This window comes from Akebia trifoliata, chromosome 5 (genome assembly GCF_017979445.1).
Source record: "Akebia trifoliata isolate Shusen 1 chromosome 5, ASM1797944v1, whole genome shotgun sequence".
NCBI classification, from domain to species: domain Eukaryota; kingdom Viridiplantae; phylum Streptophyta; class Magnoliopsida; order Ranunculales; family Lardizabalaceae; genus Akebia; species Akebia trifoliata.
Genome location: NC_141379.1, coordinates 16,023,754 through 16,036,114, shown reverse-complemented (window position 1 = coordinate 16,036,114; position 12,361 = coordinate 16,023,754).

The window sequence follows — 12,361 nt, the reverse complement described above, 5'->3', positions numbered from 1 at the left end:
GATATGAAAGTCAAACTGAACGTCTTCCATAATTTCCAAGGAATTGATGTAGATGATGGTATGGAGGAAGTGAACATGATAGATACGCTAGTCAATCAAACGTATCAAGAGTTAGGGTACTCTGATCCCCTAACGAAATGTTTGGCTCATTTTGGCCCTGACTTGGACATAGAAGAGTCTATGAGCGAAGTCAATGCTTTGCTTGAATCCATTCACTCTTAGATTCTGTAAGGTGGCACGTAAAAGTTGAAAGTCTTCTTGTACGCACATCCAATCTTGTTCCTTCTCATGTCGAGCCTCCAAAATTAGAATTCAAGTCGCTTCCAGAGACCTTGAGATATGCATTTCTTGGCAAGAATCAAACCTTGCCCGTGATCATTTCCTCTCACCTCAATGAAGTTCAAGAGGGACAGTTGTTAGGAGTATTAAGAGAACATCAAGAAGCTATTGGTTGGAGCATAACTGACATCAAGGGAATTAGTCCATCTGTGGTGATGCACCCTATTCGTTTAGGGGAAATCGCTAAGCCTTCCTTAGAACCTCAGAGACAGCTAAATCCTGTCATAAAAGACGTGGTTCGGATGGAAGTGATGAAATTGCTAGATGCGGGTATTATCTATCCTATCTCTGACAGTCGTTGGGTGAGTCCTATACAAGTAGTTCTTAAGAAATCTAGTATCACTATGGTAGTGAACCAAGACAACGAATTAATCCCCACTCGAGTCCAAAATGGATGGAGAGTGTGTATCGATTATAGAAAACTCAACTCGATGACTCCTAAGGATCATTTACCCTTATCTTTCATTGATCAAATGTTAGAGTGTCTAGCAGGACATTCTTACTATGCTTCTTAGATGGTTATTTCGGGTACAACCAGATACTTGTTGCTCCAATTGATCAAGAGAAAACAACTTTCACCTGTCCCTTTGGAACTTTTGCGTATCGTCGCATACCTTTTGGATTGTGCAATGCACTCGCTACTTTTCAACGGTGTATGATGAGTATATTCTCCGACATGCTAGAAAGATATCTCGAAATGTTCATGGACGATTTTTCAGTTTTCGGACCAAGTTTTGAGGAATGTCTCCATCACTTGACTTTGGTCATTGTACGTTGCAAAGAGGTCAATCTAGTCCTCAATTGGGAAAAATGTCATTTCATGGTAACATCAGGGATTGTGCTAGGGCACATTGTTTCTTCTAAGAGGATTGAGGTAAATAAGACGAAGGTAGGTCTAATCGAAAAATTACTACCTCCTAAAATAGTTAGGCCACGTGGGTTTCTATAGTAGATTCATTAAAGATTTCGGGAAAATCTCGAAGCCTTTATGTGAGCTATTGGCAAAGGATGCTCCTTTCGACTTTTCAGAGTCATGTCTCTCTGCGTTCAACAAGCTCAAATGCCGAGTTAACCTCGGCACCTAGTATTCAACCTCCAAACTAGAACATTCCATTCGAAGTTATGTGCGACACTTCAGATTATGCAATAGGTGCTGTTTTAGATCAACGAATCGAAAAATAACCTCATGTTATCAAATATGCTAGTAAAACCATTAACGATGCTCAGCTTAACTACTCTACAACAGAGAAGGAAATGCTAGCAGTGGTCTATGCCGTTGAAAAATTCCGCCCCTACCTCATAGGATCTAAAGTTGTGATCTACACAGACCACGCAGCATTGAAGTACCTTCTATCAAAGAAAGATGCTACAGCAAGGTTAATCCGTTGGATTCTACTTCTACAAGAGTTTGATCTCGAGATTCAAGACAAAAATGGGGCAGAAAATGTCGTAGCTGATCACTTCTCTAGGATAGTTAATAAGCCATCCGAGGAGTCCTTACCCATCTCTAAATCCTTTCCTGATGAGCAACTTATGGAAATCTCTCAAGCAAATACTCCATGGTATGCGGACTTTGTCAACTACCTAATTACAGGTCAATTCCCAGTCAAAATGACTAGTCAAGAGAAACTCCGTCTTCTATCAAAAACAAAATGGTATTTCTGGGATGAGCCATACTTATTTAAGTATTGTCTTGATCAAATCATTAGACGTTGTATTATAACCTGTGAGCAAGTCAATATCCTAGAGTTTTGCCATAATCATGCCTGCGGAGGGCACTTCAGTGGTAAGAAGTCCGCTATGAAAATCTTATAATGTGGTTTTTTCTAGTCTAGTATTTTTCGTGATGCCCACGAGTTTAGCAAATCTTGTGATTGATGTCAGAGATTATGAAAAATCTCGAAGAGAAATGAAATGCCTCAAAATCCTATCCTGATCATCAAAATTTTTGACGTGTGGGGTATAGACTTCATGGGACCCTTTCCTATCTCCCAGGGTTACCAATATATCCTAGTTGCCGTTGATTATGTGTCAAAATGGGTCGAAGCTGTGGCATGTAGAACTAATGATCACAAGGTTGTGATAAAATTCATCAAGGAGACGATTTTTTCAAGATTCGGTACTTCGCGAGCTATAATAAGTGATGGTGGCTCGTATTTTTTCAGCAAGAATTTTGCTGCGTTGATGAAGAAATACCTCATAACGCATAAGGTTGCCACACCTTACCACCCACAAACAAGTGGGCAAGTGGAGATTTCTAACAGGGAAATAAAGACTATCTTAGAAAAAACAGTCAATCTCTCAAGGAAAAATTGGTCTTTGAGATTGAGTGATTCACTCTGGGCCTATAGAACTGCATTCAAGACACCCATAGGGATGTCTCCTTACCGGTTAGTTTTTGGTAAGGCCTGTCATCTCCCTGTAGAACTCGAGCATTGTGCATATTGGGCGATCAAGCGCCTCAACTTTGATTTTGATAAAGCCGGTGAGAAGCGAAAGTTACAACTAGACGAGTTAGAAGAGATTAGAAATGACTCGTATGATTGTGCCAAAATGTACAAAGAACGTACCAAATTTTTTCACGATAGACACATTCTTAGGAGGGATTTCATTCCTAATCAAAGAGTTTTGTTGTATGATAATAGACTCCACCTTTTTCTAGGAAAACTTAAGTCTCGATGGGCTGACCCATATATTATCCAAACAGTCTACCCCTATGGTGCTATTGAAGTTCTTAATCCTAAGGATGGATCCACTTTCAAAATGAATGGCCAATGTCTCAAACCTTTTCTCGAGTATGTTCCGCATGAGGAAGTTCTTCTCCTCGATGATCCCGTCTATCAAAATTAACTTTATTTTCGTCTAGCTAAAGACGTTAAACTTAACGCTTCTGGGAGGTAACCCACATGTTTCAGAGGACATTGTGTTAAATATCAACAAGACTATAAGGTCTTCCTCAGGTGCTATCTAACCCACTTCATTTCATTTTGTCAATTTCAATTTTACCTTTGCATGTATATGTTAAAATATTGTGGACAATATAATGTTTAAGTTTGGGGTGTATGGGTCGGCTTTCTACTTATTATTTTCTTCTTTTATTTAAAAATAAAAATAAAAAATAGTTGGTGACTTTGTTGTATTTTGCTCAAAATCGTAGCTTGTATCTTTATGCACTTGGTCAAAAATATTTAATCAGTCTTTCATTGGAAGTTATGATCTAGAGTCCGCATTTGTGTTTCTCTTAGGCAAAAGTTATAGCAAAGTTATCTTTTGGTTTATAGTCACTTCTAATAAGGCTACCAAGAGTCTAGATTATATTAAGAGAGCTTGTTACCTTCTTTCTACCTAAGGTTTAAGGAAAAAGTGGGATTGATGAACTTTGACTTCCTTGTTCAATTGGTTGGCTGATTAGAAGAAAAATAGAACTGGGTTGTATACACCTTATACAACAACCATTGAATTAGACTAGGTACCTTGAAAAAGGCTAGCTACTTTTCTTAGAAAAAGAGTGAAGAAGTAATAGAAAAAAAAAAATTCAAAGATCCAAAAGTTTATGTAAAGTTTTAGTAGGGTGAAAGCCATCAAGTGTAAAAATGTGAGTATACTGGAATATCACAGATAAAGCCCCTTAGAAGTATTAAAGTGAATATCCACACTTCTCACTACCCCAGACAGGATGCTAAGTTTAGAATTAAACCCTAAGTTACTCCAACTATTATTGAGTAGTTAGAAGGTTGAAACTCATTCTAGGAAATCGAATCTCTTAAATTTCTGAGTTAGAACCACTATCGCTCAAAGGTCAATTTAAGTCTAAGTTTTGTCGTAGAGAAATAAGGGTTGGGACTCTATACCAAGCAGTACTTCCAATTGATTGACAAAACAAAAAAAAAAAGACTTGTGCTTTTCAATATAAGTTTTGATTTTAAATATTTTTACTTCAAAGTTGTTTTCAAATTTTGTGGGTATATTTTCTACAAACCCTCACGAGTCAAACTCGTCCATTAAGGGTAACCTTGTGGTTCAAGGGCTTGCTGCATTCGCTAAATGCAGTCGAGGAGCCTACGAAAGTGGTAGTTTTATTTTCTAGGGATTAGAAAAATGTAAGTTTGGGGGTGTGATGAGTGTCTCCAAACATTCAATTATACACACATTTTTCGGATATTTATCTTGATTTTTGTACCTATTTTTTCATATTAAGGTAATAATCATGATAAGCCTCAAAACACCATGTTGCATGTTAATTAGGCTTAAATATATATAAATAAATTTATTTACTAGATAAATCTAATTTCGTGTGTTTCTTATGCAGAAAATCAACAATTTAGAATCAAAATCTCAAGGCAAAAGCATTTGGGCCCAATTTGGAATGCCCTAATCCTTAACTCATATTCTCTTCTTTTGTTTTTTTGTGCAAAGAAAAATGGAGGCTACTTTTAGACTCTTTTACACACATTTTTCTCTATAAATATAGCCTCCAATTCTAGAGAAAGGGTCCCATCTTGGTTCTCTTATCCAAGACTCCTTTAATCTAAGGTTCTTAGCCTATTCTCTTATTTTTTGTATTTTCATTTTCTAGTTATTTTCTTTTTGCTAAATAGTCTTGTAAGAAGTAGAAGAAGAAGAAGTTGTAGGTTTTTCCATGAAATGAAGAAAAGTTATTTCATCTCTTATCTTCCCTCTCTTTCAATGACATTAGGCTAAGTTCCCCTCCATTGGAGAGTGGAAAAGCCTAGAGCAAGATCTTGTGTTATTTCTAATTTCATACATTTCTTTTATTTAAAATGTTTATGAGTTCTTTTTAAGTTTATTACACCTTTTATTCTTAATATAGATACTTTATGCTTAGATTAGATCAAGATAAAGTATGCTTAAACTAGATAATTGGTAGTAGGAAGTTTTCAAAGAATTCTACTTTGTTTATGTTCCCTTATTTCATTTTATTTGCAAAATTTTCTGATCTAAGGAGCTAATACTAAACCATTACGATTGAGTTATAAAAATGTTAGAAACTACGAATTGCTCATCAACATGTTCTAGGTAGATCCACCTCCAATGATGTTTTAATTTTATAAGTTTACTTGCTTTTAATTTCATTTACTTTAGTTTATTTTCTAGCAATTTTACATCTTCTTATAAGTTCAAAAATACAAAGAAAAACAGTTTTAATTTCTTTTAATTAATTTGAATTTTATCTTCTTAGCTTAACTTTATTTTTCCTTTCTCTTGGGTTCGATCCCCTATTTGCCCCACAAGTAAGGTAAAAGTAAGATTATTATTAACTCTGGTGAGAAGAACAACGATAGTCTCATCATCGGGTGACCATTCACACCCACTTATAAAATGAATGGTGGCAACTCCAAACCTTAGTAGATATGGTCATCGTAATCGCGAAACAACGTATCTACAACTGGCGACTCCACTAGGGACATGGTTTATCCCTCGTGACAACTCGATCATTTTGAAAAAAAAAAAAAAACAGATTTTTATTTACTAACATTGTTCGTTTGTTGTTTCCTATGTTTCATTTTTATTTTGCTTCACATATCCACATTGTAATATTTATTTACTTTCGCTGCAAGTATTACATGTTTGTAAGGGGGTCGATGAAAAGAAAAAAAAAAAGAAATGAAAAATCTTGTTGCACGTGCACTTGCGAGCATAGCCCACTTTACAAGCCACCCCACCTTCAATAAATTTAGCCCCGATGCTTAGTAGTTCTACGGCTTGAGATCGTTATTTCAAGTGTCGGGGATGAACACATCAAATCCGATCACCAACCAACGACGTGTGTACTTTGGTATTGTAGACAACCCAATTTGAAAGGGCCCATACTCGAAAGGGCCCAAAAATACAGATTTTTCAATAAAAATTGTCAATGGCCTCAAAAGTCCAAATCAATCGAAATATGGCATTTTGATCGAATCAAGGCCCTTAAGACCACCTAAGGGTCTAGGGGGCCCACCAAAAGGACTCGGCCTACCTTACGCTTCCCCAATATTCGCCATGCCATTCCCAAAATCGAAAATGACGAATTCTCAATGAAATTATCCGGTGGGCCTAAAAAGTCCGATTTGCCAACACGTGGCATTTCGATCAATCCAATAATTCTAAAAAATCCTAAAAAGATAAAAAATGTAAAATGAGACTTGGGACCATTTCCACCTTTCTTACCCCTCACCGCTCCGCTCTTAATTCGAAGAAATTCTAAGTCCGCCTAAGACCCATAAACCCTCAATACTCACAAATTACATTTCTCACCTTATCCCCTAACCCAAATCCAATCCCACACCACTTAAAACCTAAAATATACCCACCCTCAAAAATCCAATCCAAAACAAACCCTATCAAATCCAATAACCCAAAACCATTCCATAACCCAAGCCCAATACACTAAAAAGCTCACAAACCTTTATCTATATCCAATTCACATCCAACCCATAATCCTAAATCACAAACCACTACCCACATTAACCAATCACCATCTTGGTAATCAAGGTGGGACACATGTCACCACCCCAACTCACCTCCCTCATCTCCAACTTATCCCATCACCTTTTCTCTAAACATGATCTACCCACACCCCTAACCTATACCTCCCCTAATCTACCCACATCAACCCATCACCTTTTTTCTTAAAAAATTTAATCTACGCACACCCCTAACCTATACCTTCCCCTAATCTACCCTCATCATTCCCTACAAAACCCACATCTACAATCTAAACTCACACCCCTCCTCTCAAATCAAATACGCATCCTCTCCCATCAACCCATCTCAACCCTTCATCTCCACCCATTTTGACACATGACATCATCTCCCACACCCTCCCAAAATATCATCAACCACCCTCTTACAGAACCCTTCTTTTAATTAAAATCTCATTCCCTCAACTCACTTCACCAATTAATTACTCTCTTACACAATCCCATCCTTTCAACCACTCTCATTTATTTTATTCCATCTAATATTCAATCTAAATGGGTTGAAAGATCCAACCCATTTGGGTTGTAAAACAACTCATTTACCCTTCTTACATAAATGCCCTTCAATCATTTCTAATTTACCCCCACATTTCTCTTAAACCCTACACCATTCTACCACTTCTCTTCATTTTACCTCGTTATATCCCTAAAATAACCTCTCAAAATCTATAAATACCCTTCTCCTCTTCCCAAAAAAGCCTCCCAACTCTCACTACAAACAATTATCACCAATTCTCTAAAAGTCTACCAATCATTTTTTAGTAACTCTATACCAAGTCTCACTAAAAAAAGAAAATCCTTACTCTCTCTAATCACCTCTTCCCATTCTCATACTCTCATATTCTACTAAAGATTCAAGAAGACTCAAAGAAGAGGAATGAAGAAAAGAAAAGAAAATATTGAAGCATCAAGGTGGGTTCACTTTTTTTCTTCTCTACCCTCTCCTCTTCCCCTTTCCTCTTCATTTTATTTTAGATGGGCTTAGGATGAATGGCCCTCAAGGCAAAGGTTTATAAGGATCATTTCCATCAATGGAATGATTCTATAATCAAGCCAAAAGCAAATCCCTACTTAGGGAACAAATGCACGACATGTGGCACTTTATTGTTTATTTTTTTAAAATCAAAATAACCGAGTTGAGTTGAGGTTACCACCACATGGTGGGAAGAAAAGGGTGCCTAACACCTTCCCTTTTCTCCAATCGAGCCGCTTACCCCGAATCTCAAGATTTGATCATTACCTTATCCATCAAGAGTTACTAAACGCCAAAACGATAATTTTTCAAAAAATGCACATCGGGTGACCATTTACACCCACTTACAATATGATTGGTGGCGACTCCAATCCTTAGTAGATGTGGCCGTCGTAATAATGAAACCACGTATCTACAGCTTGGCGACTCCACTGGGGAGTAAAGGCTCTACCCTCGTATCAACTCGGTCTTTTAAAAAAAAAAATTTCAAAATAGTTTCATTTGTAAGCTAACATTATTTGTTGTATTTATTTTTTAGGTGGATTTCTTTTTCTTTATTTACTCCATTGGGTTTTGAAAAAAAAAGGGAAAAAATCGATTTTTCCTTTATTTATCTTATTATATGTCTTCTAAGCATGCACATCATAAAAAAAATGGAAATTTTTTTTGGCTTAAGCCAAAAACCAGACGCAATGTGCCTCAAAATGAATGAAAAAAAAAAAAAAAGGGAAAAAATCGATTTTTCCTTTATTTATCCGATTATATGTCTTCTAAGCATGCATATCATAAAAAAAAATGGAAAATATTTTTTTTTGGCCCAAGCCAAAAATCAGAGGCAATGTGCCTCAAAATGAGTGAAAAAAAATAAAAATAAAAAACAAAAAAAGGGAAAAAAATCGGTTTCTCCTTTATTTATCTGATTATGTTTCTTTTAAGTATGCGTATCATAAAAAAATGAAAAAAAAAAAAAATTTCTTTGGCCCAAGCCAAAAACCAGAAGCAATGTGCCTCAAAATGTGTAAAAATAAAAAAAATCATTTTTCTTTTTCTTTGCTAAATGGACAGTCGAACTTAAACTGATTGTAACTTTCTCGTCCGATCTCCGATTAACTATTAGTGCATATCGATTTGGGGTAAAATAAAATTTTCTTTCAAATGTGACAAAGTTAACCAGATTTTATCAAGTTAGAATCGATTTTTGAGCTCGTTTACTATCGTTTACGCTAACATTTATGTTTGACGTCTTGTCAGGATACAAAATGAGTAAAAAACAGAAAACATAAAAAAAAAATTGGCCCAAGTAAAAAACCAGAGGCAATGTGCCTCAAAATGAGTACAAAAAAATTAAATTTTTTATTTTTTTTGCTCAGTTTGTTCCTTACATCAGGCTTGGCAACTTTCCTCTTGGACTTCATTTTTTTTTTAGTTTTAAAACTTCAAAAGATCAAACATATTATTTTTTTTGTTAAACTCAGGGCGTACCGCTCGCTACTTTTTGATTGATCAAAATGAAAATTCAAAGCGATCATTGATTGGACTATAAAAAATAAAAATAAAAAGAGAAGTCCTTTTGTTATTAGTTCATTCGTTAAAAAAATGAAAAAAAAAAAATAATATGGATTGGTCGATGCCTAACTATGAATGTGCTATCCTTGTGGACTAATTATCTAAAAATCCATGGTCTCTTTAGGTATATTTTAATATGCCTACATGATTTTAATGTGGATGTGATGAATTTGGTAGTCTTCGATCTATGTGACATTTATATATGAATGGTTTGATTTGGCCCACGGGCCCACTCATCTGGAAAATGCCCCGGGCACACCCTATACTATTTGCACACACTACTAGTACGTTACTTTACTGTATTGCATGCTTTCATGTCCCTAATAACCAACGTGGCACTAGTGCGTGGCCTAGTCTCCTCGGAGATGCGACGTCATTCATGAAAATCACAAATCCAACCACGTACTGTAAGGTATATAAAACTGGGGCATCAGTACTGTTTGATCGGGTGATTCTGAAAGGTATATTGATACACCCATGTTGGAGCGACCTGAGCCTTTGTCCTATTGTAAGCCTCACGGTCACATGTCCCGATTGTCAACGTAGTACTAGTACGTGGTCGGTCCCCTCGCGGGATGCGAAAACCATTTATGAAAGTTACAACCCTAGACTCGTACCTATACGGTATATCAAAGTAATCTAATAGCACTTCTTGGTCAAAATCAGTACCTAAGCGAGATCCTGCCCCGTCGTACTACGGTACTAAGGGGATAGATGACGTCTATTCTAGACGAGAGGTGACTTAAGAGTGCCCTTGCTCAGCATCGTGCGCCACCTCTCAACTGGGGATTAAACTGGTTGCTCTTTATTTCAGAGATTTGAGTTGGAGACTTAGATTATCACCTATACGATATATCAAACCAAGTCACCACGTACCGTCTAATTGAGTATGCTCGAGAGGTATATAGGTGTACTTGGGCAAGGGTGGCCAGATAAATTGCATTACACGTTGTAAACCTAGAGTCTAAAAACCTTCCCATAAGTCACTACTCGAACTTATAGTGGGTATTCCCGGGTTGTTTTTTAGAAATGTACATTACAAATTGTTGAGATCAGGAAGTTACGGTTTTATCTTCAAGATAATCAAACCATTTGTTCAAAACTATCATATCAATGGGTGCACCAACCCAATAAAAAATCCATTTTAAATTTGGTAGTGATGCACAATGAGCTAGTTCATCTCAATTTAACAATCACGATGGACCGGACCATTTAAGTCGAAATGGCGTTCAAGTTCTCTTTTTTTCTCTAATTCGGGTCCTAACCCATTTCAAGAGAAGAAAAATATTTTTCAAAAGAAAAGAAAAGGAAAAATGTTTTACAAAAGATTTATTGTTTTGTTAAAAAAAAATGACTTATAAAGATATGTTTTGCATGGACCTTAGAAATGTACTGAACTATTCTTTTGTGTCAACTCAGGATGCTGGCTGCAGGCAATAACCCAATTGACTAGTTGGTCAAAACAACCATCATGGGGATGCACACCGTAGAGAAATTCAACTTTGGAAAATTTATGTTGAGATGCGCCCTGTACTTCCACGAGTTTGAGATAGATTGGAACCTTTTGCGCGCTATGACTAAGCGTTGGAACCCTTATCTTCACATCTTCCACATTAAGCATATGCATTTGTGTCCTACTCATGAAGATTATTGTAGCATCATGGGGATATCTACTTCAGGTCCTCTAGTTAGGCCTTCATTGAAGACGGGATATTCTGGTGATCTCGCCACAGGCCTAAACATTTCAAAAGAAGAAGCCAAGGCCTTAGTCCGTAACGGGAGATTGGATTTAGTACCCTTATTGAGTCCAGACCACTCCCGCAATCATCCCATTAATGTAAAGCCAGAAGCTTGGAGAACCACTAGAGACTATAGGTTATGTTTAGGGATCTTAGCCCAATACATATTGACCTCCAAAAATGGGGGTTAAACTGTTCCTGAGTCTTTCATAAACATAGCTTCCCAACTCTCTAGAAAAGCCAATCCTGTACCTCTCATTCTAGCTGAAACCTTCTCAGGTTTGGATGCCATAAAAATGATGAGGGACGGGATTTCAAAGGAAGCCCTCACCTACTTTATATGTGGCTCTGCGACCGTCTTAAAATTGTGGACATTCCTTTAACCCTTGAGTATAGGCCAGAGCACTTTTCCAAGAAAAACATGTTAGTGCATCACAACTCAGTCAATGCTTAGAGCAAATGGTTGGATTCTCGCCTTGCCCGTCATATTGGTTTGAGATGCCCTTAGTAGATGACGGACTACCCGATTTTAGGTATCAAAGGATCTTATTATGTCCGTTTGATTGGACTTGAGGAGACATCTTTTTACCAACCTGCCTTGATCCCAAAACAGTACGGAGTACCTATAGAGTTTTCGCTACCTCAACACAAAGAATTCTTTCCTCCCGGACCATTGACTGAAAAGTTAGTTCATCTTATTGAGAAGGCTTGGAACAAGCGCACCTAAGGATATCCAGATAGACCAGCAGAGTTCAAAGAGTTAGTCGTTAGAACCAAGAGAAGCAAGTCTAATTGTCCTAACAATCCTGATGACGATTAAAACAAATCCAAACGTCCATGTAAAAAAATCTAAGTCAGAGTTATTGAAAATTGTTATTCAAGAAAAATCTTATCTGTCAAATAATTTTCAATAGTTCAATAAAATTTCCTTTAGTTTCTTTGTGAAAAATCATTGCATAAATGAATTATTTAATGGGTTGGTGTACAAAATTCAATTTCAGGATTCACCAAAATGTTTCCACCTCAAATGGGTCCACAACCCATATCCATCTCAGATGGGGTCCACGACTCATATCCTATTTCAAATAAAGCCCATGACCCATTAGTCATACCGACTCCGTGTCGATGCCAGCTCCGTGCTGATGAAATCGCTTATTAATTTCACCGACTCCGTGTCGATGCCAGTTTCGTGCTGATGAAATCATTTTAAAAAAATTTACCGACTCTATGTCGATGCCAGCTCCGTGCTGATGAAATCATTT